Source organism: Lipotes vexillifer, unplaced genomic scaffold (genome assembly GCF_000442215.2).
Source record: "Lipotes vexillifer unplaced genomic scaffold, Lipotes_vexillifer_v1.1 scaffold1455, whole genome shotgun sequence".
Taxonomy (NCBI): Eukaryota; Metazoa; Chordata; class Mammalia; order Artiodactyla; family Lipotidae; genus Lipotes; species Lipotes vexillifer.
Window position 1 is genome coordinate 396,170 of NW_006771873.1, and position 27,244 is coordinate 423,413.

Consider the following 27,244-nt stretch of genomic DNA (forward strand, 5'->3'; position numbering starts at 1 on the left):
ATTCTAATCCTTTCCTAACAAATCTGGCTCCTGGTACCATCTCTGCACCCCTCAAGTGCAAGATGCTTAGCTAATTAGTGACCAGGTCCCAGTTGCCCCTTCAGCAAGTCTGTTGGAACCACTAAAATGTTCCGCTCTCTCTCAAGGATTGCAAACCCTCCATCAGAGTGGAATCGGTCCAACTGCTCTATGTCCAGACACAAAACCTTCATTTTTTGCTACCCTCCCTCTCCATGAAGATTTGCTTTAATCTCATTCGATGGAAATTAACACCAAGACTCTGACTCAGTGTCAGTGCTTGGAACTCCAGAATCGTCAGAACACAAAGAACTGCCTAAATACTCCTTGATGGAGCAAAGAAAAATTCCAATTTTGTAGCCAAAGAAGACAGCTACACATTTCATTATCAAAAATTGCTCTGTTATACAGGAGTATGACAAAATTTTTCAAGTGTCAAATGTCTTAGCTCTCACGTGCCATCTTTATTATGGCTATGTTGTATATTAATATTGTTTTTAAGTCATAGTTCCTATAAAATATCACCTAAACTATTAAACTTCCAAATAATGAGTTTTTTTCTTGTTCATTTTTAAAGTTTATTAGGTTAAATATCTTGCAAGTTTTTGGTAATTTAAAGAGTAAGGAGGAGGTTTGAAGATTGTCTGGCTTTGACATGGATTTGTTCTATGATTTACCACAAGCCACTTAACTTATTAGATCCATAAAATTAAGAAGTGTTAGGACATTCCTCAAATTCACTATATATGGAAACAAATTTAAAGGCAATACAGTTCTCCATTTTATTTAAGTATCAGAATATATATCAACAAGTATCTATTACTGGACTTTTTAGTTGGGTTATCAGTTTCTTCAATCAAATGAAAGAATTGGACTCAATTTTTCTTAACCAGGGAACAATTGCTTAAAATTCTGATTCAGCTGCTGAATCCAGACACCTGGATAATTCGTCATTCCTTGTGATTTTGAGAATCTCAAGGAATCACAAATTATCGAGAATCACTAGACTAGGTATCCAGATGGCACTTTCCAGCTCTAAACTTTTCTGATATTTGGGGTGGAGTACAGTGGTTACTATTTCATGTGTACTGATAACTCACAATTTAGCACCTTATATGAGCAATAAAGGACAGTCTGAAAAAAAAACAAGAGATTTATCCCCTGTGTTTTTAGCAGCATATTTCATTGCATCTTACATTTAATGTATGATTTCTCTTTTGGATTATTCCATCTGTTTCAGTGCTTTTGTTTTTTGGGGTGTTTTGTTTGTTTTGTTTTCAATTATACATCACTTTTATTAGCTCCAACCCCAAGTTTTCCTTAAAACAGTAATATTTCACTTTAACTGTTTTTACATCCATTAAAGCCACCCCACCTTACTGCAAAATTACCCCTATGCAATTAAGTACTGGATCCATGCACTTTGATTTTGTTAACAAGTGAATAGAGAAGATTATTTCATCTCATTGAGAAAACATTTTTTTCCGACACCTTATTCTATCTTGGTTTTCTTTAAAAGAGTTCTAGCAAAGGGCTATTTCAAATGTTGATTCTGCTTTCACAATGTGTGCTCGAAATTACCAAACATCCTTCAGGCTGACGTCTTTCACACCATAGATTTACTGACTAACCCTAAGACTTCTTTTCCAATGTTTTCTTGATTGGTGCCATTAACATTGATGTAGTGGCTGTTGACATCCGCGAAATGGTGAGAAATTGCCTTCTGGAATCCTTGACTTTTGTTCCAAACCAGATTCATGGACAAGCAAAGGGTGAAAGAAAATGATGTCTCTCTTCTCCTTCATGATGTGCACCCGGGTGTTATCTCTGTCATAGTCTTGGACCTCGTGGAACATGATGTTAAACCCTCCCTCTCAGTGGGAATAATCGTGTGGTTTCAAGGGACCTTTGTGTGTCCCTGGGAGCACAACCAGGCAGCCATTTTTCCGGTCGATGTTTTCCATGGCCTTCCAGGCACAAAAGATGCTATTGCTGGGCCTTAGGGGAAATAGTGCAGATCCTTGTGCAAAAGGTGACGGATGGGATGTCTTCTGCCTGAGTCTGGAGGTTTGTTTATCAGCATTACATGCATGGCCATAACATTGGGTCCAGTGAAGCACTACACATATTTCAGAATTTCAGGGTGGGTGCAATACCTGAAGAGTTCCTTATCTTCTTGGAAATCTTGGAACTTGGTAGTCACTTTCTCACTTGGCATATATTGTGATTTTGCAATGGTCACATCTTTCATCACCATCAATCCCAGTGGTTTCACCTTTTTGCAGATTCTGTCAAACTCATCCCTCAAGTGTTGAATATCAGCATCAGTCACCAAATTTTAATGAAAAGAAACCCATTTTCTTCATAAATTTCTCTGTTCTAGGCTTAGAACTTTATTTTCATGAGTATACTGGAATTGTTGACTATGGAAACTGGCAGGAAAAACAGCCCCTGAAGTGGGGTGAACTATGATGGCCTCGGCTTGGCTGTGCAGAGGTATCACAACAAGGTAGACAAGGGTGGCATGGTCCTTGTCTGTGGCCTTTGGGGGAACACTGGTGGCTGGGCCTTGGCCCCACTTAACTCTGAGAGTGGCCCCGCCTCCACGAGGCTGGAAAGGCTTCAGTGCTTTTGTTTTTAAGACAAAGGGAATAAATCTAACTTTTTCATACCAGTTCTTTTCTGAAGCACATAATAATATATTGTTTTTGCCTCACTTGCAATAACTTAGTGAAGTGTCAATCTCTTTATGTATTGACATTTGCTAATCAGAAAATTTGTGCATGAAATTATAACTTTTCATAAAGGCTGGATATAATGCTTCAAATCATTTTGAGAGCATTAAAAAATAATCAATGGCTAATTGATTTTAATGCTATCCCAAAATTCAATTAAGTCTTTTGATTAAATTGATTAGTTACAAGGCCTTCAGTAATGAATATATAGCAAAAAAGTTTAATCTAAATCGTGATGTATCAGCTAACAACCAAACTCATGGTTAAAAATGGCACTGTAGTGATTAGGTGACATAAAATGAAGTCCTTTGGGTGTGTCCATTCCAAACAGCCTACTTTTGTTTATGTAGAATAAGATCTGCCTAAAAAATTTTATTACCCAGATCTTTACTTTTCATTACACAGATTTTAGTCTAAGAATTTATTGAGAATAATTTAACATTACATTTAGGAAAGTGGTTCAATGTGATGGGTGTCAGTTTTCTTTAATTTCTACAATATGGTAGATTATAGAATTGTTTTCCTTGTATAATCCAAGAGGAATATAGAATTTTAGTTCATTCATCTGATGATTGTATAATTATTTCAATGTATTCCCTTCAATTGTCAATTTTGGTCAACTAATATGTCTGTCTGAAGCACCCCATTTCTTCACCTCTAATCTGTTGTTTTCAGTCTGTCATGGTAGTGAAACACATAACCAAATTTGTTAGGATTATATGCAAAGTAAAAACAAATGGATCCTAGAAAAGATTTGTTGATCCACCTGACTAAAAAAATACATGAGCTTTAATACTTTGGACTTATGATATCTACTTTGGAAGCTCAGACATATTTTTCCTTCTTTCTTATTCCAAGATTCATTACAGAGAAGTGAATTTTACAGATGGTTGAGTTTTGAGGTTTAGAAATCTGTGGAGCAGTGTGAATTTCATAACTGTTGTCTAACAGTGTAACTAATTGGAGAGAAATTTTCTGTTTTCAGAGTCTCCAGTAAAAGTGGACAGTTCACAGATCCTAGAAATAGTCCAGTTTAAAAAATGATTTAGAATTGGTTGAATACAATTTCCATTGCCAACATTAGCCAAAACACATCAATAAATAGGTTTATTTTCAAAGCATTATCAGACAGGTTAAGATTCAAAGTATTTCAATACCAGCATTGTACTTTTATATTATTGTTTGTTGTATTTACGTCACTATAATTAGGACTCAATTCTGGGCTTCACAATTTATTTCTGAGAATTTAGTGAATAGTTACACAGTAATTTATTTTTTTTCCTAAAAAATATTCTTTCTACCATTTACATGGATGCCATTTTTAAGTGGTTGAGTCTATATAAAACTGTTTTTAGAAAGCTGTCATGTTGTGTTCAGATACTGTTTTTAAGATAATAAGAGAAAAAACACACATCTTCCTTCAGAAGAACAGGTTGACTTAACAGTATATTATTAACTGACAAGAGCAGTGACCAAAGAACTGTAAATCCTTCATCTCCATCAATGAAGAGCTCCATTTTGTTCTAACTCTGTGTCATCCCAATCCCCCATTTGTCTGTGAGGAGTTGTGAAGAGTGTAGGAAATTGTGAAGAGTGTAGGAAATTTTGAATAAGAGAGTGGATATGTATATGTGGAAACAAGCATGTGCGCAAATGTGCATACACATGTCAGTGCATACACACAAAAGAGAATATGTCTTTGTTCTTTAGTCATTTGCCAATCATCCTGATTTAAACAGATAGCAAGAGGTTTCCAACATCAAATTCTGGAGCCCAGGTTAATTACTTCATATATGAACTTGTCTTGGTTATAATACATACAGATTAATTAGAGCTAGCAGATAAATAGCTTCTTTATGTAAACTGATGAAAAGCTTTGGTTAAGAATAACAGAGAGAGGTCTTTGCATTTTCTCGATTATAATGGGTCAGGTTGTGCAGCATGCCTTTCACAACAAAAGGCTGCTTGCACATAGGGGACAGGCCTTTGAGGCCCACAGCTTCCCTTCCTAGCTGTGCCACCTCAAACAAGTCACTTATCCTTTCTAAGCCTCACTCAGCTCATTATAATAATGTACATATTAATAACAGTTACTTTGCAGGATTGTTATAAAGATTAAATAAGATACTGCATGTAAAATACTTAACACATTACCTGCCACGTATAAAACAATTAACAAAATAAACCATATTTTATGATTCTGCGGAGGAGTGGGAGGATTTAATTGTGGCTGCAGAAAAAGAGAGACAGGGAGGAAAGGAAGGAGGAAGGGAGAGAGAGAGAGGATGAGAGAGAGGGAGAGACAGAGAAAATAAAGGATAGATGAATGAATTGAATTGGCAGGTCTTTATCTCTATCTCTTTAGCTAATTTTAGATTTCTTAGACTAAGAATCCCATAGATTTCCACATCTGTGACTCTACTCCTGTTTTGTAAATAAGTTCATTTGTACCCTTTTATATGTGGAATTGTTTAGATTCCACATATAAGCAATATCATGTAAGAGGGGGGATGAATTAGAAGATTGGGATTGACATATACATACTACTATGTATAGAAAAGATAACTGACAAGGACCTACTGTATAGCAAAGGGAACTCTACTCACTACTTTGTAATGGCCTATATGGGAAAAGAATCTTAAAAAAAAAAAGAGTGAATATATGTATAATTGATTTACTTTGCTATACACCTGAAACTAACACAAAATTGTAAATCAACTATACTCTGATACAAATTTTAAATAAATACATGTAAAGCATATTATGTACACACACACAAAAGAATCTCATAGAGTCTGTACTCATCCCAAGATTCTATGGATTTGGCAACTGCTGATAGCTTTTGTTCTACATGATCTCAGGCTGCTGGGGTTCTTGGGCAATCCTTTAATACTTGATGTGAGATTGGTACATTTCTGATGAAATGCTCTGCATCTGATAGACACAAAGCAGAACACGTCCACCTGTCTCTCTTCAGATATCTGTCTCTCTTCAGACATCAAGCCTTTAATCTGGCTAACTCCACCTAAATTTTAGTGCCACAGCCTTCCAGGTTAGTTCCCCTGACTTAGTTGCTGGCTTTCTCTGCCGTCTCAGAGAAAGAAGATCTCCTGTCATCTAAGTGCTGCACTTAAAAGACTAAGATGAAAAATCCATCTTCTATACTTAAAAAAAAAAATCTGGAACAAAAACTCAAGAGAATCCCATGTGATTGACATAGATATAAGTGTGATTGAGTATATGAAAATATATACAGACATATAGGTCTAGAGTGTTATTACTGATCCTGTCACTCTGAAAATATATATATATAATCAAGGCCTAATTGCATGTCAGAAAATGTAGATCCCACTATTTTCTGTGCTGTGGTGTGCCTTTCTAGGACTGCTTTTATAGTTTACCGGTATATCATAGAAGATGTATTTTACAAAGAAAAACACAAGCCTCTTGGAAATAAACCAGGTTTCTCATGGTCACACTGTGATGTAAACCAGAGTTAGAATGGTCTGCAGATCCCGTGCCTCTCCCATATTTTCCTTCTCTCCTAGACCTTGCTGAGCCTCTGCAAATATCAGAGCCTGAGTTCAGTTGCCCACAGGACTCACAAAACTAAAAAGGATGAGAATCCTGAGATCAAATCAGTATTTCAGAGACTCCATAACACACCACAATCACCTATACCATTTCTGAAAATACCTGCTAATTGGGACTCACTTCCTGGGGATTCTAATTAAGTAAATAGGAACGAGGTGTTAGGCTTTGTGTTTTTAAAGTATATCACAGAAGATTCACATGCAGAGCCATAGTGCATAAACACAGGCTTTTGGTGGTCACTGGGCTGCCTGTCCCGAGCAGCACTCAGCATCCAGTCAGTGCTCACCTGGATGGAAGCCAGCACGCAGAGGACAGACCCTTTCAGGGAATGGGCTGTTCACAGGTAATGCAGCCAGAGGCTAAAATTAAAGTGCCACCTTCTTATCACAGATTAACTGGAACTGCAAAGAATGTAGAGCTAGAATAATAAAAAATAAATTTAGGATTAAAATAGAGACTTAGGATGCTAATCATTGTTTTCTCTCTCAAGTGGGAACTTTCTATGGAAAAAGTAATCTCCTTAGCTGGTTTTGACAAGCAAGTCCAAAGGCCCTAGTCATCAAAGGAGTGGCTGTTAGAAGACATTGGTTTGGAAAGAGTAGGCTGACCAGTTAAGAGAGAAAATATTCAGAAAGGAAAAATCCAGAAAGTTCCAGAAGGCAAAACTTGAATTTGCCTCCCAATGGCAACCATTTACATAGCGTTTAGTATTTATAACTATTTACCTAGCGTTTTCATTGTATTAGGTATTTTAAGTAATCTACATAGGATTTAAAATATACAGGAGGATGTGTGTAGGCAATATGAAAATACTACACCCTTTTATATAAGAGACTTAAGCAACCAAGGATTTTGATATCCTCAGGAGTCCTGGAACCAGTCCCTGGAGGATACCAAGAGATGACTGTACACAGTTTCTACTAAATTACGATTTGATATTTGCAGGGTACTTGGAGTTTGAAAGTCTGTTGCCAATCTCTTGCTACCCAACTGAGATTTTCTTCCAAGATTTGAATGGGAGCTTCATATACAAATCCTATGTGATGTAAATTGGACCCTTAATTTTACAAGCAGCCTGGAGTAGACAGAGAACTGCTGTTCATTTGTTCTTGCTAAAGCGTGACAGAGAACCAGAGCTGTAGAGGGAATATTGGTAAGAAAAGATACAGTTATTTCATCAGTACTTGCAGTAATAGAAACTTACAGAGTCTGGGTACAAGTGCCCTGGACGTAAGAGAGGTAATGGAACACAGGAACGTCAATTCCTAGGCTTACAAGCAGGTTACTAGAGAAGAATTTACTTCTGAACCAGAAACGTAGTATGGAAAACAATTCACAATCTTATAAAAATTGACAGCTTTCTTCTTTGGTGGGATACTCAGCTGGCAAACTCATTTAATGGCTATAGTGACTGGAGTGAGATATAACCCTGTAATTGTGGTACAATGCATTTTAGAACTTGGTATGCTCTTTTTTTTTTGTTTTTTTTTGCTGTACGCGGGCCTCTCACTGTTGTGGCCTCTCCCGTTGCGGAGCACAGGCTCCGGACGCGCAGGCTCAGCCAGCCATGGCTCACGGGCCCAGCCGCTCCGCGGCACGCGGGATCCTCCCGGACCGGGGCACGAACCCGTGTCCCCTGCATCAGCAGGTGGACTCTCAACCACTGCGCCACCAGGGAAGCCCTTGGTATGCTCTTTTACATTTGGTAAGAGAGAGATGAGCTGAATCAGAATTAGCCAGATCACGGAGCATGAAAAGCATTACTGGAATGGCATGGAAAATTAAGGAGGAGTCTGGCGATAGGCACTGAGAGACGAGTGAGAGTTGGTGGTAGTATCATGAGGTGAGAGGAGTCTAAGAGGAAAAATTCAGAGGACATTGCTATTCCTCACTTCTTAAAGCAGGGATTTATTGCCTTGCCACAGATTTTTGAGGTCCAATTTTCATTCTTCGGATGACTGGGAGTATGTCAAGTGAATGACTTCAATCCAGAAATTACCCAAGGTGATAACATAAAAATGTATTTATACAAATTAAAGCTTGAATACTAGAGCTATTTATTGAAGATGGGTTCTTACTAAATAAGTTAAATTTAAATTTTGAAGTGTAAAATTTCTCAAAATTTGGCTTTTAAGATATTTTATTAAATGTTCTGTATACACATAAGAGTGAATGAGTTTTATAATGGGAAAAAGTTTTAAGGTGTTTTATTTTAATCCAGCTATAAATATATTTTAATAAACTCAAAATTTACCAAATGAAATTAATTTTAATTACAAACCCCTCAATTTAATAAGAAAAATTCCTAAGAGAAAAGTAACTACCCCATGGCTTCTTTTTCATTACTGAGGATTGGAATAATATACTGATCATCAAACATCAAAAAATCCAAAGATTTTGAAAACATTTTCTAAGGATATGAGCCCCTGGTCACTCTGAAGTGGCACTTAAGCCACCAGGGAGTTTGTTCTTACTGTGTTCTAGTGGACACAGAGAGAGGAATTTTTTTTCTTAAAATTTGCCAATCTAACTAGCTAATCAATGGATTTCTGTCATGTGTCCTCTCAATTTTTTTCTTAAATTTTGTGTGATGAATTGTAATAAATATATCCACAATTACACTAACTCTTTGGTCTGACTTTTAAGTATATTTTGGCATCCTAAGACAAACTAAACACTTTTAAAAATAAATGAACTTGAACCAAATTTAAAACAATATTAAAATTAAGACTATAAAAAATCCAAGGGAATATAATGTAGAAAAACATTTTCAATTTGCTACATATTGTCCAATTGTAATTTGGCTCTTATTATTGTCTCTAAGGGGAAACAAATGCAAATCAAAATTCAAAACCAAACTATAATCAGTGTTGTTATGATTTATGTATAGGTGCCTGTAAAACCCTAATACAATCAGATCTTATTGTAGAGCAAGTTATGTATCAATCATTATATATGCCTATTGAGATGTTCCTGTAGAAAAAAAAATGTTTTTTTTTATTCCTCCTTAGATAAAAAGTTTGACTTAATTTAGATAAAAGAAGACAAAATTGTTCCAAGTAAATTCTTCTAGAACTGCTTAGATTGTGGAGGGGAGCACAGAACCATAAAGGGCAGAAAAGAAATAAGGAGGGCATCTCCCCATTCCTCCAGACTGGTGACTTAACCAAACAAGTGGGGCCAGAACCTGAGGTGCTTACTGAGGGGCTTAATTAGTCAGACCTGAAAATCATTTGTTACTTCTTGGTCATGCAATTAACAGGCAGACGGAAGAGAAGTTCTAGCCCTAAGCAAAGTCATAATATTTCTGTGGGTTAAGACATTTTCACAGGCTCCTGGTGATTTTTTGACAAAAGCAGTCTTTAGTGGCCATCTGCTTTTGCTCTCAATGATGACCTGTGATTGCATCAGTCTAACTGCCACCTACTGGACCAGTTTATACAAGGACTGTCCTATATCTGTGTAGTCATAAAACAGGAGATACTCCTTGTCACATAAATGCAAAAGCTATACCAGAAAATTAATAAATGTGATGTCAAGGGAGGACCCAATATATATTCATTTTCTGATCTTGATCAAGAGTTATAGATCCCATGAATTTTATAAATAGTTTATCATTTCTTTGTTAAAGGGAGACAGAATCTGAAAAATTCCTGAAACTCGAAATTTCCAGAAGCTAGGAAAGAAACTTATTTCTGCTAGAAGAAACTTGTTTTCTTACAATTGGAGTGGTGTTGGTGGGAGTGGGCTGGAGGGACAAATGGCACTAAAACCTGGATTACATCAGAGGGAGAAACCCACCAGCAAAAGAGACCCTGGACTGCAGTGTAAGATGCAGAGGTAGTTCAGATTTCTTTACTGTGCAAAATGTCATAAATCCATTGTAAATAAGTTTATAAGAAATTATATATTTTCCAATTTAAAGTTATGTCTTATCTAACAATTATCTATACTAGCTAATTATTTTTTATGTTTTCAAATAATTCCATGGTCTTATTTTTCTTGTATACTAAGATTGATTACTATACAGAGTGCTGAGCTACCTTTTAAATTCTCTAAGTAACTCTTTAATAATATTAAAATCCAACTGCAAAATTATTGCACATTCTTTTGAAGACAGTTTAGAAAAATAGGAAAAAAACAGCAATTTAAAAAAAAAATTATTTTGAATTTTATTACTAAAAGAGCCATAACCAGTATATTCTGCTCCAGAAAACTATGTGGAAAATGCTGTCTCATATATTTTAGTTTTCAATTGATCATTCAATAACTTATCTGCTCCTTTAGAAGATAAGTAATCCAGTGGGTTAATTAGTCCAGAATGGGGTCATCTCTTCTCCATCCCTGGGAGAGTAAGAAGGAGGGTGGTTTATGTGGAGGCCTAGGGACTAAATCTGTCCTGAGAGGACTGTAGTTTGGGTCCTGGTAGTTGTTCTGTAATGGTTTATGTTTGAATTACCTTCCAAATTTAATATCAGGAAAATGTCATATTTGAATCAGAATGTCCATCTTCTTTTGAATAACCAGGGTATTTGGTAAGTCCAGGCCGGTTGAGACATAGAAAGCCTTCCTGGAGTTGGTGACCTCTCCGTGCTTTAGACACTGTTCCCCTTTGGTGCTTTCTCAGTTTACTAGTACTTGATGGCTTCCACCAAACGTCTACAGTGCTGGTGTCTGAACCCTACAAAATAGTGAAAGCTTGTTCCAAACTGATCTTCCTCTGTTCCAGGGTTTTATGAGCTCTCCATTTAAAGACTGAGCTACAGGGTATTTTTCCGCCAAGACCCAAGCTGTGGAAGTTACCCTTACATAAATAAAAAATTTAGAAACAATAACAAAGAAAATGTTCTTTGCCTGATAGAAAATCAGCATGTCCATTTTACAGTAAGCTCATTAATGCAACTAAAGGGGAAAGAAAAAAGGGTGGAATCTTTAAACAGGTTTCATAGTAGAATCACAATATCTTTTAAATAATGATTTAAATTTTGTGGCCAGCAATTTTTTTTTTATCTTATCCTTTTAATGTACTTTTCTGAACACAATTTTTGTGCATAGTGTGGGAACTTTAGTGTTGTAGTAGACTCAAATGAGTGTGTATGTATTTATTATCTATCTGCTTATCCTGACACAAATAGCTCATATACTTCCTCATTTCTTATACTCATGCTGAAGAATGAGTAGACTAATTGACATAATGCAGTGATCTATCTGCTTTTATGTTTTCACTCGAGAAAAAGTACACTCTGCTGAAACAGGTTCAGATAAGTAAGTCTCTCTTACTTCACAGTGTACCTTATTCTGTGTCTGTGTAGGCAGCGAAGATTCCTGTTGACATTTGGCCTGTAGATGATCTCTTTCAGAGCTAATTCCTGTGTAGTTATACTCTGCAAGTAAATCAAAAGATGAGGTATAGTATGAAAAATTGATATTTTAAAGGATCCAGAATATCAATGTGAAGGAAAAGTAAAACTGACATGAAGTTCATAATATGATATCTATTTATTTAATAGATCTATGCTTGACAGCCATTTCTCTGGTACTGACAAGCATTACAAGGATTTTTAAAAAAACACTTCCTAAATATATTTAGATCTTGTTAACAAAGAGCTGAAAAATAAAGATTCTATGTAAATCACATACAAACATATTTTAATTAGTTATTATTATTATATTAACATTAATTATTATTATATGTTATTTATTATACATTATTTTAAAGGTTATACATTATTAATAATTACATCTGGGGTTTTGCTGTAAAATTCTAATTTATTAAGTATAAATTCATTGCAATGAAGTGGTTGGAAAATTTTTGTATAAATTATATTTATACATTTTCTAAGACATCTACCATTAACTCTAAATAATGATATCTACTTTAGGTTATTAATATTTAATAAAATTAAGTTTTAAAAAACTCTTCAAAATCATTTTAAAATTTTCTGTATATATCCATAGTGGTTGAATTCAATGACAATGAATATCCATGACACTATTGGGTCAAACTTTTTTAAACAGTCTCCAAACTTCTTTGATTTTGATTCCCTAATAAATAAATAAAATATTTTGTTCACATTTTTCTAAAATATGAATTATTTGTAAATTACATGCTACATGACTTAGTCCACTAATACAATTATAAAAACATGCACACAAAATATCAATACAAATATAATACAGTAAATAAAAAATAATTTTAAATTTTATATTATTATTAATCTGAAATGTTTATTTTAAATTTTTTATAATTGACTCATGAGTGCAGTGTAATTCAATGTGCCATCACCTATTTTTAATTGTTGAATTTTGGCATAGTCATTTGAGTCAGCTTCTAATTTCAATTTGTGAAAATACTTGATTTTAAGAACTGACCAAGATGAAAAAGATACCATATGGTGGTACATAATCAAAGATAGAAAAAGTATAACATGAGTTGTGCTTCCTAAATCCTTATATTTACATTTCAACTACTCTCACTAATTACGTAAACCCTGCAGAAAGAAAGGGGAGATAGTGCTGCTGGCTTGGTCTTCTCTGCTTCCCTTTTCTTGCTACAGGTACTACTGTGGCTGGTATTCCTAAAATCTATGATTATTTGGTTTAAGAAGGTACCTCTTACTAGAGTGAGGTGATTTATTTGTTGTTGTAATTCTTTGGAGTCACTGCAGCTGGTACCATCTGACAACAGCTTTGGCAGGGCAAGCTCTCTCCTTCATCTGTCACTTATAATGCCCTCTTTACCCCATGACACATCCCATCACTGTCTTCTAGCCCAAGAGAAACCTTCTTGAGAGTACCCCTTTAAAAATGATCAGCAATATTTCTTCCATTTCTTTGGATTCCACTACTATTGAGACAGTAAAATAAAGTAGCTGAGATCTCGGGTCTGAAGCCAGACTGCTGTGCTCAAATTGTGGCTCAACCACCTATAAACTGTAACTTTGGTCTAATTATGTCATTTTTCTGTGCTACAGTTTCCTGAGCAATATGAGGAAATATATGGGTAGAATATGGAAGTAATTGCTATTTTTGTGAGGTGATCAGGAAAAGTAAAAGGAGATATTGAAGTAAAGAGCTGAAAAAAGTGAGTGAGGGAGTGAGCTATATGAATGATGTTGTGAGAGTACTCAAGGTGAAGGGAACAGCAGGTGTCAGATTCTCCAAGGAAGAGCATGTTTGGCCCGGTAAGAAATAAGGGAGGTGAGTGTGGCTAGAGTGAGAAAGGATGGTTGAGAGTTGATGATTCAGAAAGAAGGAATGGAGGCAGATGACCACAGACCTAGCAGGTTCTCACAAAGACTCCAGTTTTTACTCTGAAAGAGGAGGAGAATCAATGAAGGACTTTGAATAGAAGTTTGACAAAGTCTGACTAAAGTTTTTTTTTCTTTTCCTTGCATTTAGTTCTTCTTTGGTCTGCTGCACTGCATTCTAATGCAGGGAGCTTAACTGTCCTATTTCCCCACACAAACTTCCTGAGAGCCAGGGTCATTAATCAGTCATCTTTGAATCTACAGAGCCTACTACACCACCTGGATTAAAATAGATGCTCAATAGTTATGTGCTGAAGGGATGAATTAAAAAAGGAGGAAAATTGAACTCTGAATTAGTCAGCTAAGCACAGTAGAAAGATCTGTGTTCTGAAATTCAGTACCTATGGAGTATTTGCTCAGAAATACTGGCTTTGTGACCTTAGGGCAATTCTGTAGTTACTGATTCACTAATCAAACCTTTTTGATTTGATTCTATGGATAGAGTATGGCATCTCTTAAGTTACCTGTGTCTGAGTTTTCTTGTTTTTACAGTGAGAGCTGTACCTATCTGTAAAGACCTATGCTCTTTCAAGACCTATTCTCATTCTAAATTAAGGGTATCATGAGCCTCAAGAAATTTTTGTCTTAACTCACTCAAATGGACCATTTCCCAGGTACATTTTAATGAAACTGAAGACTAGAAACTATATCCCAGCTATTACAGCCTTAGGCCTATTGAGAAGTCATTAGTTTTATAAAATTTTAAAATGCTTTCTCCCATTCAATTTGGCATTGCTAATTATCTTGAGTCTACTTTTCCTCTTGATATTCTTATATTGTCTAATTCATAAAACTTAACAAAGCATATGTCACATATAAACTTACATCACTCTTTAACGTAAAAGAGATAGGGACACATTAAAATATATGCATTAATGCAGCTGCATAAAAACAACTATATTTGTTACCATCAGACATGCTGTGATATGAATTCAGCCACTAATTATTGAAATACACATTTAATAATTCATGTTTCATTAATAATGTACCATAAAAATACAGCATATAAAGGAATATATTATATATTTATTGTGGCATTCTGGAGAATTATCTTGAGGCTAAAGATTAATTTAAAAATATGATCATCCTTATCACACATTCTGGGCTATTTCATGAAACAGCCACATATTCTGTTTATGACCTAGTTTTAACTTGGCTCCTCTGAAATTTTTCTGCACTATTTTTAGTGCCTTGAGGGAGTAGGGTGGGATTTAAACTAAGACCATTTTTCAATAATCATTGGACATTACGGTAGCACATGGAAATAATAATAAAATTTAGCATTGCCATATTTTATGTGGAGGGAAAGAATAAGCTTGTAGTACATTTTTTGTTACTGCCCCTTACAGGGTAGATATCCTGTCTGTATTTTTTTTTTCTTGATTGACAAAACCAAAAACAATGGAAACAAAATGTGTCATTTGTTTTACTTGACATGTGTTCTATTATATACGATTACATGGGACCATAGTGTTTGGTGGCGTCCCTGAGGATTGCATGGCTCTTAAATAGTGACATCTCAAGGAATGCTCATAATGGTGTTGACTTCATCTTATATGGAAAATAACTTGCGATGGCCCAAGAATGACAGCTTACAATTCTCAAAATTGTAATTCATGTTTGTTAATTAATCTAGGTAACTGTATATCTTTGAAAATATCCTTCATTGTTCATGTGACTATATTGCTTAAACATATTTTTATTGCATATCAAAAGGAGTCATTTTGATTATATATATATATATATATATATATATATATATATATATATATATACACAATAAGTATTTTGCTCAACTTTTGACCTTGACGTTGGTCCTCATGGGTTATTTAATTTTCTTTATCCCCCTTAACATATTCTACTCTGTCACTGGTATAATTGACAGGACCTACCTGTCTACAACTGATCTTTGCTTTTTCCCCTCACTCTTAACTTATAGTCAGATGCTTCCAGGATCCATGCCCTGATCTGGTTACCCCTGGAAACTTGGAAAACCTCCCAGCTGAAGCCAATGTCCATCTTTAAGCTCCTTCTAAATAGTTAGTTTCACATCTTAGCTTTCTTTGCTTCAGGTCTCCAAAACTTGGTGGTGTTTTTTGTTGTGGTGGTTTGTTTTTCTGGTAGGGCATCTACCTCAACTGTGGAAGATACACTGCTTTTACTTTTATTTCTATTCTTTTCTTTAATGATAAGGTCTTAAGATCCTATAAGACAAAATGTGTTCCTTTAACCAGAGAAGTTTTTGGAAATGCAAATTCTCAGGCCTCATCTCACACCTATTGGATCAGAAACTCTGCAGTGAGGCCCAAAAACCTTAATAAGTCTTCCACACAATTCTAATCTCACCAAAGTTTGAAAAGTACAGCCATCAAGCTTTTGTGTCATCTAGGATTTTGAACTTCTTCTTCCAACCACAGTGGGTTTGGCCTTGATTTTTTTCCTCTGGGTACGTCCTGATTCAAATTTGCTTTCCTGCTTCTGAGTAATATTCTCATCTGGGACACCACAGTGGGGAAAGCCTGGATTCTTTGCTACCGAATATTGTCCATAGTGAGCTCTCCTCACTTCTACATGTTTTAAAGTAAGTACTTTCCTTTGATTAACTCTAATGGGATAGATTCATCTCAATCTTTCCCAGGCAAGGCCCGAGAAACATCCCGTATTTATGAACTCTCCTTTTAAATTCTTAGCCCCCCAAACAAAGAAAAATAGTACTAAGTGTAATGTATTTCCCAATTAGTTTTACACTAGTAGATGTCATTAGGAAAGCGACTGTGATTTCTCTTCTTTTCCATAGGAGATAGTCACCTAACTTTCCTAAGTCATCCTGCCAGATTTACCATGATTTTAGCACTTGTAATATTAATTAATATGCTAATATAGTTTTATTTACATATTTTGGGAAATTTATTTCCATCTCGTTTTAATTTCACATTGGCTGCTTCATGAAATTATTGAAACACATTTGAGACGGAATCATACCTCTCTTTTTTCTCTACATGAATGGAGATGGATCTTATAACATATAGTAAATATTAATTGACAAGATGGTTATGCTAAAAATAGCTCTTTGCATTATAAAATAGGCTAATACTATAAATTTATAAACCATTCCACTTTGAGCATACCGCATTCTACTGACAAGAAACGTTTCCCGAAAAGCAACTGTGAAATATAACTGAACATGTCTAATTTGACAGCTTCTTTACATTGCCACCTGGTTTTCAGCAATAATTATTTGTATTCTTAGTTCTTTTCCTTTTTATTTTAAAGTGCACGTGTTTCACTATAATGCATGCATTTAAAAGAAAATAATAAGTATAAAGAAGTCAAATACGATTTTCACTTTAAGTAGTTTATTTAAAAATGTTACTTGAACTTAATGCAATAATTAATCTATAGTTATTTCTTAAAATATAGCTTAAAAAGTTTTATCAAATCATTTATAAAAATTATAATAGCATATAAATATTCTCCAAATTTTAATACAATATTTGGCTCTAAGTTATATTTCTTTAACATAAAATCTATTTTCAGTATAAGTATTACTGAATGATTATGCTTTGCTTAGTAAATTGAAGGAAATTTTATGAAGTAGGAAAATCAAAAGGAGGGATTTTTAGGAGTTTACAAAAGGTACAGAAATTTACTATGAGACCTCTCTGATCTTAATAACCCTTCATTTATATGCAACATCCACTTTAGCTATGTTTTCAGTAAATGACCATCTGTTAACAGTCAGTTCTTCTTCAGGGGTTTATTAGTTTTTAAAGGACAATTATTTATGTGAATGTGATATATATGGGGAAGTTGGAATTGCAATAGAGAAAGAAAACATTTTTTAAAACAAACAAAAAAAATATCCTAAGAGATGTCTCCATCTCATATGTTGTAGACACATACATTTTTGGAATAACCAGAGGTCTTTCCTCTTGGGAAATACTCCTTATTTCACAGAGAGGATAAATTGTTGCTTTGAGGCCTGAATTAAACATTGTCTATAATCATGCACTTTTTTGTAAGGAAAGCTGATTTTTTCATGCAAACTAATACAGATGGGCATTGTTGGAAACAAAATTATCATTATTATGTCTTATTCAATAAACCAATAAACAGTACATTTTTAAATCAGCCTTAGAAATTCTCAGATAGATGACAGGGTAAGCAGATAAATAATAATAAAATGTGTGCAGTTCCCAACCCAATCAATCTCAAATGCCATTTTCAGAGAAGTAAAAAGATTTAGGGACTTAGTATATTTTACTAAATATATATGAGAGACAAAATCATTGATTCTGCCTTTTATTCTTTGGGAAAATGTGGTTTCAAGTGAGTTTAACAATTAGCCTGCCATATATTTTTTCTCTTACATAAAATGGACTAAGAGCCTTTAGAATTAATTTTTTAAAAAATTTTATTATAGTAGATTTACAATGCTATGTTAGTTTCTGCTGTACAACATAAATCAGTTATACATATACATATATCCACTCTTTTTTAGATTCTTTTCCCATTTAGGTTATTACAGAGTGTTGAGTAGAGTTCCCTGTGCTACACAGTAGGTCATTATTAGTTATCTATTTTATATATATATATGTGGAAAGAATGGTACAAATAAACTTATTTACAAAACAGAAATAGAGTCACAGGTACAGAAAACAAACTTATGGTTATGGTGGGGGAGGAGAAGGTGGGGAGAGGGATAAATTGGGAGATTGGGATTGACATATACACATTACTACATATAAAATATGATTAATTTAAAAAATTTTAGAGCCACACACAGACCAAAATATCCATTCAACATAGTATTCTTGCCCACAAAGCTATCAGCCTTATATGGGAAGTTAATTTCATTCAATTCAATTAATATTTTTTTAAGGACTTATATGTTAAAAGTCCTCATTCTTTGTACTGTGAGATATACATAGACTAAAAAGATAATATTGTTGTCCTCAATACACTTATAAATTATGGGAAAAGTGAGAGAAAATTATGTTCACATAAATAATAGCAATTTAAAATAGAATGTAATATGTATAAGAAAAAAAGAGTGTATAGATTGTTTTGCAGGTTAGGAGAAGATTTTTCTCCCAGAAATATTTGACTTTTGTAGAAAAACAGCATATTGGAGCAGAGTCACTCCAATGATAAATAATAAAGAGCATAAGTACCCTTCATAATGGTGTTGAAAATCAGATTCTCAGAGGTCATCTCCAGGTATTTTGATTTGGTATTCCTGGGCTGGGGCCCAGGAATTTGTCATTTTTAACAAGTACCTCAGGTGATTAGATCAAGCCACCAAAGTTAACCTTTTGAGATCATAAGGAGTTGCCTTGAATTTTATATTATGGAGCTTTTGTTTTCCTTTACTTTATGTAAGTCCTTCTAATAATCTTTAAATAAATTCTCTCTTGTCATATGTTTTCTTTCCTTTGATTAACTTAGCCAGGATCTCTTTCTGTTGCTTAGGCTACCTATACAATTTCTGAATCAACGTCTCTGGCAGTTCCTTAAGGCTATTTTTTTTAATCTACATAAATATTTTTAAAAACCTAAATATTGTGTTAACGTACATAGGAATTCTTATGACAATTAAAACGCTCATATATTTAATTTGATGATGTAATTAAATGCAAAATATTTTTTCATGCTACTGTTAATATACTTTTCTCAATGTATGTTTGTTCCCTACATTTTAGTTATATAAAACTTGATGTGGTTTTGAGGAATTTTTTAATATATTTTATTCTATCCTATATTTTAATTTTATGTATTCATATTTAGACAAAAGGGCATTTTATCACTTTCACCTGGAAATGATAGTAAAGCTCATTTTAAAAATGAAAAACAATGTGCATATTTATGGAAACAATTTAGGTAATATTGGGAAATAAATTTTCATCATTTGGTTTCTGCAATCATACTTTAGTATACAGTTTGAGTCTTCAAGACCTAGGGCAGAAGCTAGCACTGACTTCATTTGATAAATGTTTCATGAATTGCTGACATAATTTGCTGACATCAAAACCAATTGCTTTTGGTTTATTTGCAAGAACAGCTTGAATGCTGATTCAAATATAATCAAAGCTCAAAATGTTACACTCTGAATTGAAGGTAGAATGGTAAGCAGTATGCAGCCCCTTCCCTCAGGACTCTTACACATGCACACACACACAGAAAAACTCTTTACCATAAAATGTGATTTAAAAAAAATCACCTAACCCACCAGGCTAAATTATTTGTTTTTGTTAAATATGTGTTGTAATACTCTCGGGGCAAGCTATATCTCCTCATGGCACAGACTCTGGTGATTTTATACACAGTGTGTATGTGTGTGTGTGTGTGTGTGTGCACATGTGTGTACATATGTGTGTATGTGTGTGTGTTTTCCTCCTTCTCATTGTCTTCCTAGCAGATTGTGAGCCTGATAGTATTGTGATCTGAAAGGCCCTTTCTCCCTTATTGATTACTGTGTGCCTGGTGCTTAGAATGAGGAAGGGTGTCAGTAAGCATGTTAATTGACTGAACAAGATGCCTTCTATACTCGTGTTTTATGAAAGGCTGAGCTTCCCACAGGTGTATTTTGTCAAAGAAAACTGAGTTTTCAAACCTAATTATTCTTGCCTCTTATGAAAATAACTTATATATATATATATATATACATATATATATTTATAGGTACGTAAACATATATACATGTATATATGGCAGCATACAGTATATACTATATATGAAATATATACTATTATATACATATATAATATGCATATATACATATATGTATATACTAATACATAGACATATGTAATAGCAGTATGAAATAGTAGTGAAATCTGATCCATATGTATTGCATAATATCATGTTTTTTTTTTTTCTTTTTTTCTTTTTTTTTTTTCAGTATGTGGGCCTCTCACTGTTGTGACCTCTCCCGTTGCGGAGCACAGGCTCCGGACACGCAGGCTCAGCAGCCATGGCTCATGGGCCCAGCTGCTCCACGGCATGTGGGATCTCCCTGGACTGGGGCACGAACCCGTGTCCCTTGCATCGGCAGGCAGACTCTCAACCACTGTGCCACAAGGGAAGCCCATAATATCATGTTTTTAAATGATATGTGATATAAGAAAAATATTTAGTAGTTAAAATGTCTACAGATTTTTCAATCTGTAGTTCATCTCAATCACTCATTTAATTTTGATTCATATAAATTAGAGGTGAATTGGGAAAGTGGACTTTGACTATAAAGTAATTACACAGAATATCTGGAATACTTAACATTACCATTCATAGTCAACATATATTACATTCCTATGCAAATAGCTGCTGTACTAAAGTCACAGTGTCCCAAACTGAGTGGTGCCAAGGTGAGACTCCACTAGTCCTTTGAGGATCCACTGTTGGTACAATTGTCTATACTTTTCACTGCCTCTGTAAGTGTGGGGCTAAGCCAGTGACCTCTATGTGAAGGAAGATGTGGTCTGGAAGTCTTGCCATGTGATCTTGACACCACCAGCTAGGCGGGGCTAAGTCCTAGTGGAGTGCAGGTGCATGTTATCTTGCAAGACAGTGATTTTGGTGTCATCTTCCAACAAAGGGAGGGATAGTATTGGATTGTCCAAAAAGTTCCTTCAGGTTTTTCTGTAACATCTTACAGAATACTTGCACTACTACACTGGGTTCTGGGTTCATCCACAGTACACCTACAACCACCACAGTCCTTTTTCTCCAGGTGACTCACAGCCAGCTCCAAAATGCCATTTTTCAGTCCATGTGCTAAACCACTTTGGCTCCACCTCTTTTAGATGGGACTGCCCAGGAAACTATTTAAGAGATGAGAGTTTTCACATAGAGAGTTTGTTGTGAAATCCTCTGTGAGCAATACCTGTGAGGGAGTAAAGGAAAGAGAAATGGACAGAAAGACAAGATGAGCTGTGATGCTGTAGCCGAGATCTTAGGCAATCCCACAGAAAGCACTCAAGCTGGGGTGCCCTTCAGAGATGTCTCGAATTAAGGTCAAGGGGCTTGGTCTTGTACCTCTGTATAAACCAGTAATTGGATGTGGGCTGGCTTGGCGGTTGGACGGTGTGACATAACATTGGCCAAAGCAGCTCTCATCAGGCAAGGACAAAGCCTAGGGAAGGACCCAGATGTAGATTATCACCTGGAAGCAGGGGTCAGAGAGGAAGGGGGCTCTGGGAACCAAGCAACCCCGCCTTTAGTAAGTAGAATGTGAGAAGCTAAATTGAGTAGCCTAGGTGACCTAGCTGATGTCATTATATTACTTTATTTTCTAGGAAAAATTACTGTTTCACGCCTCTGTGAAAAGCAAGCAGGCACCCTCTTTCTCTCTCACTGATAACGATAATTTAAAACCAGAAATTCTCTATGTCTGTGAGTCTGTTTCTGGGACTAGCAGATGAAAACTATTATATATAGAATGGATAAACAGCAAAGTCCTACTGCATAGCACAGGGAACAATATTCAATATATTACAATAAACCAAATATGGAAAAGAATATGAAAAATAATATCTATCTATCTATATATATATGAATCACTTTGTTGTACACCAGAAACTAACACAATATTGTAAATCAACTATACTTCAATTAAGAAAAAAAGAGATTGATTGAGAGAGTTATATTTAAGTCGGTATACAGAAGTTTTAAAATTAGAGAAATCTGCAAACATGTACCTTTATTTAATGCGTGAACGGAAAAAGTCATATAACTATATTTTGAAATAATAACAAGCATTAGCAGCATAATTACTATTTTAAGAAAAGTAGGTTTTAAAAATATAAAATCTCTATAGTTGGCAAGGCTGTGGAAAATTGATATAACAACTGTATCAGTAGGTAGTTTAAAAATTCCAGTCAAGCAAACCTTAGTCAAATGTATGTTTCAGCAGATGTTTTATATATATATATTTTTAAATTTTTCTGTGGGAAATAAGGAGTAAAAATCTATATTTAAAAAAACAGAAATAGAAGTTAATTTCATGTTCAGTCAGTGACTATTTCTGGGAGAGATCTAGTTGAAAGCACCACAGTATCTTGAAGAGAGGGAGAGAGCTCATCATTAAGCTGTTTTTATGGGCAGTAGTTTTCTCACTTGCTCTTAAGGCCTCATTCCTTCAGCTAATCACTTTTGGGGAGTATGTGCTTCCTGCCAAGCTCTAGGCTCTGGGGATGCAGAGATGAGCTGGGCACAGTACTTTCCACACGTCCAAATTCACATTGAAGAGATAGAGTGATAATTTTAAAAAGTTAATAACACACAACAAGAGATACAACAGAGATATGAATGAGTATAGAGACCCAAAGATGGAGCAGCCATTGCTCCTGCATTGAAGAAGGGAAAGAAACAAACAAACAACATCTGCATGAAGCTTAGTTTCTTCTTGAGGGATGCATAGGAGCTTGCCAAGCAGAGAATTAGAGTTAATTTTACAGTGCACATTTATAATGGTGGTAATTCTCAGTGTAGTTGGAGTGCTTGGTATATCAGGTGGAAAGTTGAACAGTGGTAAAAAAAGAGAATGGAGTTTTGGTGTCAGACTAGAAAGGACAATTTATTCCAAAACATAGAGTTTAGATTTTGTCCCATGAGTGGTAGCAGCTAACAGGGTCTTATTCAGAGCTGAGTAAAATGATTGTGTTTGATTTTTAGAAAGGTTACTCTGGGTGTTATGAAGTAGGAATGAATGCGGTCCGAGACATAGATTAAATAGAAAATAAATGCCATAACTGATGCTAAACGTAATAACCCTGTTGTATGGTAGTGGTAGCTGACTATAAATAAATATCTAAGGAAAAATGAGAATAATTTAATAGATTAATAGAATGAAATGTAGAATGTAATGGAATTTAATTTGAAAACAGGTTTTGTTTTTGATGTGCTCACCAGAGGTCTAGCTTTGTGTACAGAATGCCAGAGAGTAGACAGATGGACAGTAGGCAGACTGAAGAGATCCAGGACTTAATCCCTGGAACTGTGAGAGTTACTTTATAACAGGGTAACATGGACTTTTCATAAGTGATTAAAGTAATGGTCTTGAGAGGAGGTGGTTATCCTAGATTATTTGGATGAGCCCTAAATGAAATCACAAATACCATTCCAAAAGGAAGTGAGAAACAGAGATTTGAAAACAGAAGGAGGCCGTGTAAGGATGGAAGCATGAAGTTACACTGTTGACTTTAAAGGTGACGGAAGGGGCCAAGGAATCAGGTTCTCCCTGGAGCCTCCCAAGGGAGTGAATATTGTCATAGGTACTTGTCTTCACTAGCAAAGTGACCGCATGACCTCTGTATCCTCACATAAAGAGGAATGGATATTTGACTTTACATTCTAAAATCACTCTTATTAATGGTGTTAGTTCCAAGGCTTGGCAGTTTAAAGAGAATATGCTGTATTTCATTCCTGAAATAAAACATCAGGTATGTCGAACATTTGACAAAACCTAAGAGAAATCCCATAGTTCTTCTCTTTGCTGGATTTTGACAGAACATAGTAACAAACAAGTTTGGAGTCTAGTTTCTCACAGCTAGAAGTAATCTATCAAACTATTAACATATTGGAAAAATGAATCATCCCTTCCATTTTCTGTATACTTTTCTAGGTAAATAATGAAGCAAAAACCCAGAATAAATTCTGCTTTATAAGATATCATTAATTTTGTCTTTTCTCTAAGGGAAACATTAAGTAAATTTCTGTTGACCAGATTGAATAAAATTCCTTGGCAGTTTGTACCCATTTCTCAACCTAGTTAAAAAAAAAAAAAAAGGAAACTCCTAAAAAAAGCATTTTGAATGAATTATTTTCAAAACACACACACGTGCACGTGCACGCACACACACACACACACACACAAATTTTTAGCAGCCAGTAGACTACAAAATACTATATGAAGTCCCAGATTTTTAAAGAGGACAGAACTTTCAGCAACAAATGCTAAGCCATAAATTGCTTCACAATCTATACAAATCTAATATATAACATATGTTCTACTCTAGAAATGGTTCTATTTATGTGTGTGTGTGTGAATATATATGTGTGTGTGTGTCTTAAAATTATTCCTGCTCAAAAAATCTTTTAAAAATCAAGCAATCAAGTTGCATATAAAATCAATGCAATTGCCAAAATACTTCAAAAGCGACTTGGTAATAATGTAAATGTGAAAAAAGTTAGTGATAAACTTTAATAAAGTGTATGAAACTCATGGGTAGTTGTGAGTAATTTAGACTTAGAGAATTTACCTTTGTGAGGTATGTTTTGTCCCTTAATTTTACCTTCCTCATTTAAAATTAAGAATCAAAAGTTTGAATGATCTTTATTTATCCCATGACTCTTCAATGTATGCTGAGCCATTCAATGATGGCTAAGCCATCAGCCATTTTATAAAAATATATCAATTTATTTCCTTACATGATCTGTAACATATACAACATTTTATGCAAAAAGACCTACAGACAATAGATATTTTTATGTTATTTTATCATCAATAGAATGATGTATCTATATGAACGCTAGAGTAATTTTTTAGGCAAATATTCAAGTGGAGATATTTTGTTTGTTTTTTTCACTAAATAATCACAAACACCTAGAATACCAGTCATATCATACGCATTCAGTAAATATTTGTGGAATTTTAAAAAACCTATATGTTTTTTTTTGTTTCTCTTGTGTTTTTCTTTATTAATATTATGACAATGTGATTTAATAACATTCATTTATTACTCTTGAATATGAGGACAAATGGTTCTACGTAGAATTAATTTTTATGAGCTCAAATGTTATTAAGGTTATTAGTATAAACATTCCATGCCCTTGCATCTTAGGGACAAAAGCTAACTTTATAATTCTTTGCATCCATTCAAGAACAAAAGTGTATATTTTGGTGATTTGTTTGCTAGTGCTAGCCACTGTAATAGAAAATTTCCAATATTCACCTTACCAAATGTAAATTTTTTTATCAATAAATGTTGAATAAAAATGATCATATTTGAATAATCTCAGTGGAAGGGAAATAAAAGCAAACGTAATTATTATAATTTAACATGAGTTTTAAAATTGACACATTTTATTAATAACAAAACAAAGCCATAAAATATCTAATAGTTTAATGAAATCAATTGAAAATGTTGAGATTCTTTAATGAATAAGGAATACTGTGTAATAATTTCATTATAAAAAAGTATTAATTTCTTTTAGGGAAAAGAAATCAGAGAGATGTTAAAGATCATAATTGCTTTTGAATTAAATGGTGGAAGTAAAAATTAATTTACAATTTACATAAATACATATTATTTTTGAAAATCTTATTTAATATCTCACTAAGGAAAATTGGACTTTTAAAAATATTTAAACCCCCAATGACGTATATTTAATTTCGTATATTTTTGAAAGTATCTTTATTAAGAATCTTCAATAATAGTGATAAAGAAGGGCAGGAGCAAGATGGTGGAGGAGTAGGAAGCAGAGTTCACCATCTTCCACAGAAACATTGAAAAAACATCTACAAGTGGAACGATTCATACAGAACAGCTACTGAGCACTGACAGAAGACCTCAGACATCTGAAAAGACAAGAAAACCTCCATGTAACTGGATTGGACAAAACAAAATAGAAAAAGAAGAAATCAGGACAGGGCCTGTGCCCCAGGGAGGAAGCTGCAAAGGAGGAAAGGTTCCCGTACCCTGTGAAGGCTCCTCGCCAGCAGATAAATTAGACGGACAGAGGGTGAGTCTCGGAGTCTAAAAAAGGGGAGAACAGCAACTGGTTTGTGGAGGGCAAAGCCGAGAGTAACCTGCACAGACGGTTGGCACTGCCACCCTGTGCTTCCCAACCTAAGACACCCCACTGTCGGTGTGGGTGACAGTCGGGGGCTGAAGTTCAGACTCCGAAGTTTAGTCCCAGGGAGAGAACCAGGGTAAGCTGCAAAAGCAACCTGAGGAGGTCGGCTCATGGCAACTGAGGGTGTACTAGGAAGAAGCCTGGGTCCACCAGAGAAGCAAAGCACCATTATTGGGAAGTGCACAAGGAGAGGGGCAGGACCACCATAAGAAATTCTACCATTGTGAGCACTCCCAGGCAACAGGACACCACCTACAGGAGCTCTGGGGGCAGGTGTGAGTTGCTGCCACCATGTTGGGCTCCAGAGACTGGTACTGGATGCCTCTTCCAAACTCGTGGGCAGACACCAGGTCCTACTCCCACTAACTGGAAGGGCATGGACAGCTCTGCCACTAGGAATTGCATCAGTGAGCCCCAGAACCTGCCCCTGCTGACCTTGAAGGGCACAGACAGTTTCCACCATTAGGAAATCCATCAGTGGGCCACAGGACCCACCCCTGCTTACCCGGAAGGGAGCAGAGAGCTCCTGTCACAAGGAATTCCACCAGTGAGTGCCAGGACCTGCTCCATTGTCACAGGAGGGCATGGATATCCCCCACAACTAGGAAATCTATCAGTGGGTAACAGGACCTGCCCTGCTGTCCTGGGAGGGCATGGATAGCTCCTTGCACTAGGAAATCCACCCAGGGGAGGGGTTGAAACCACAGCTGAATCCCAGGAGCCGTGTGACTA

General features: G+C 35.2%; 1 pseudogene; it reads right to left on the minus strand.

Moving 5' to 3' along the window:
- Positions 1 to 1,541: 1,541 nt before the first annotated feature.
- On the minus strand, positions 1,542 to 26,975 carry LOC103072072 (phytanoyl-CoA dioxygenase, peroxisomal pseudogene; annotated as a pseudogene).
- Positions 26,976 to 27,244: the final 269 nt, after the last annotated feature.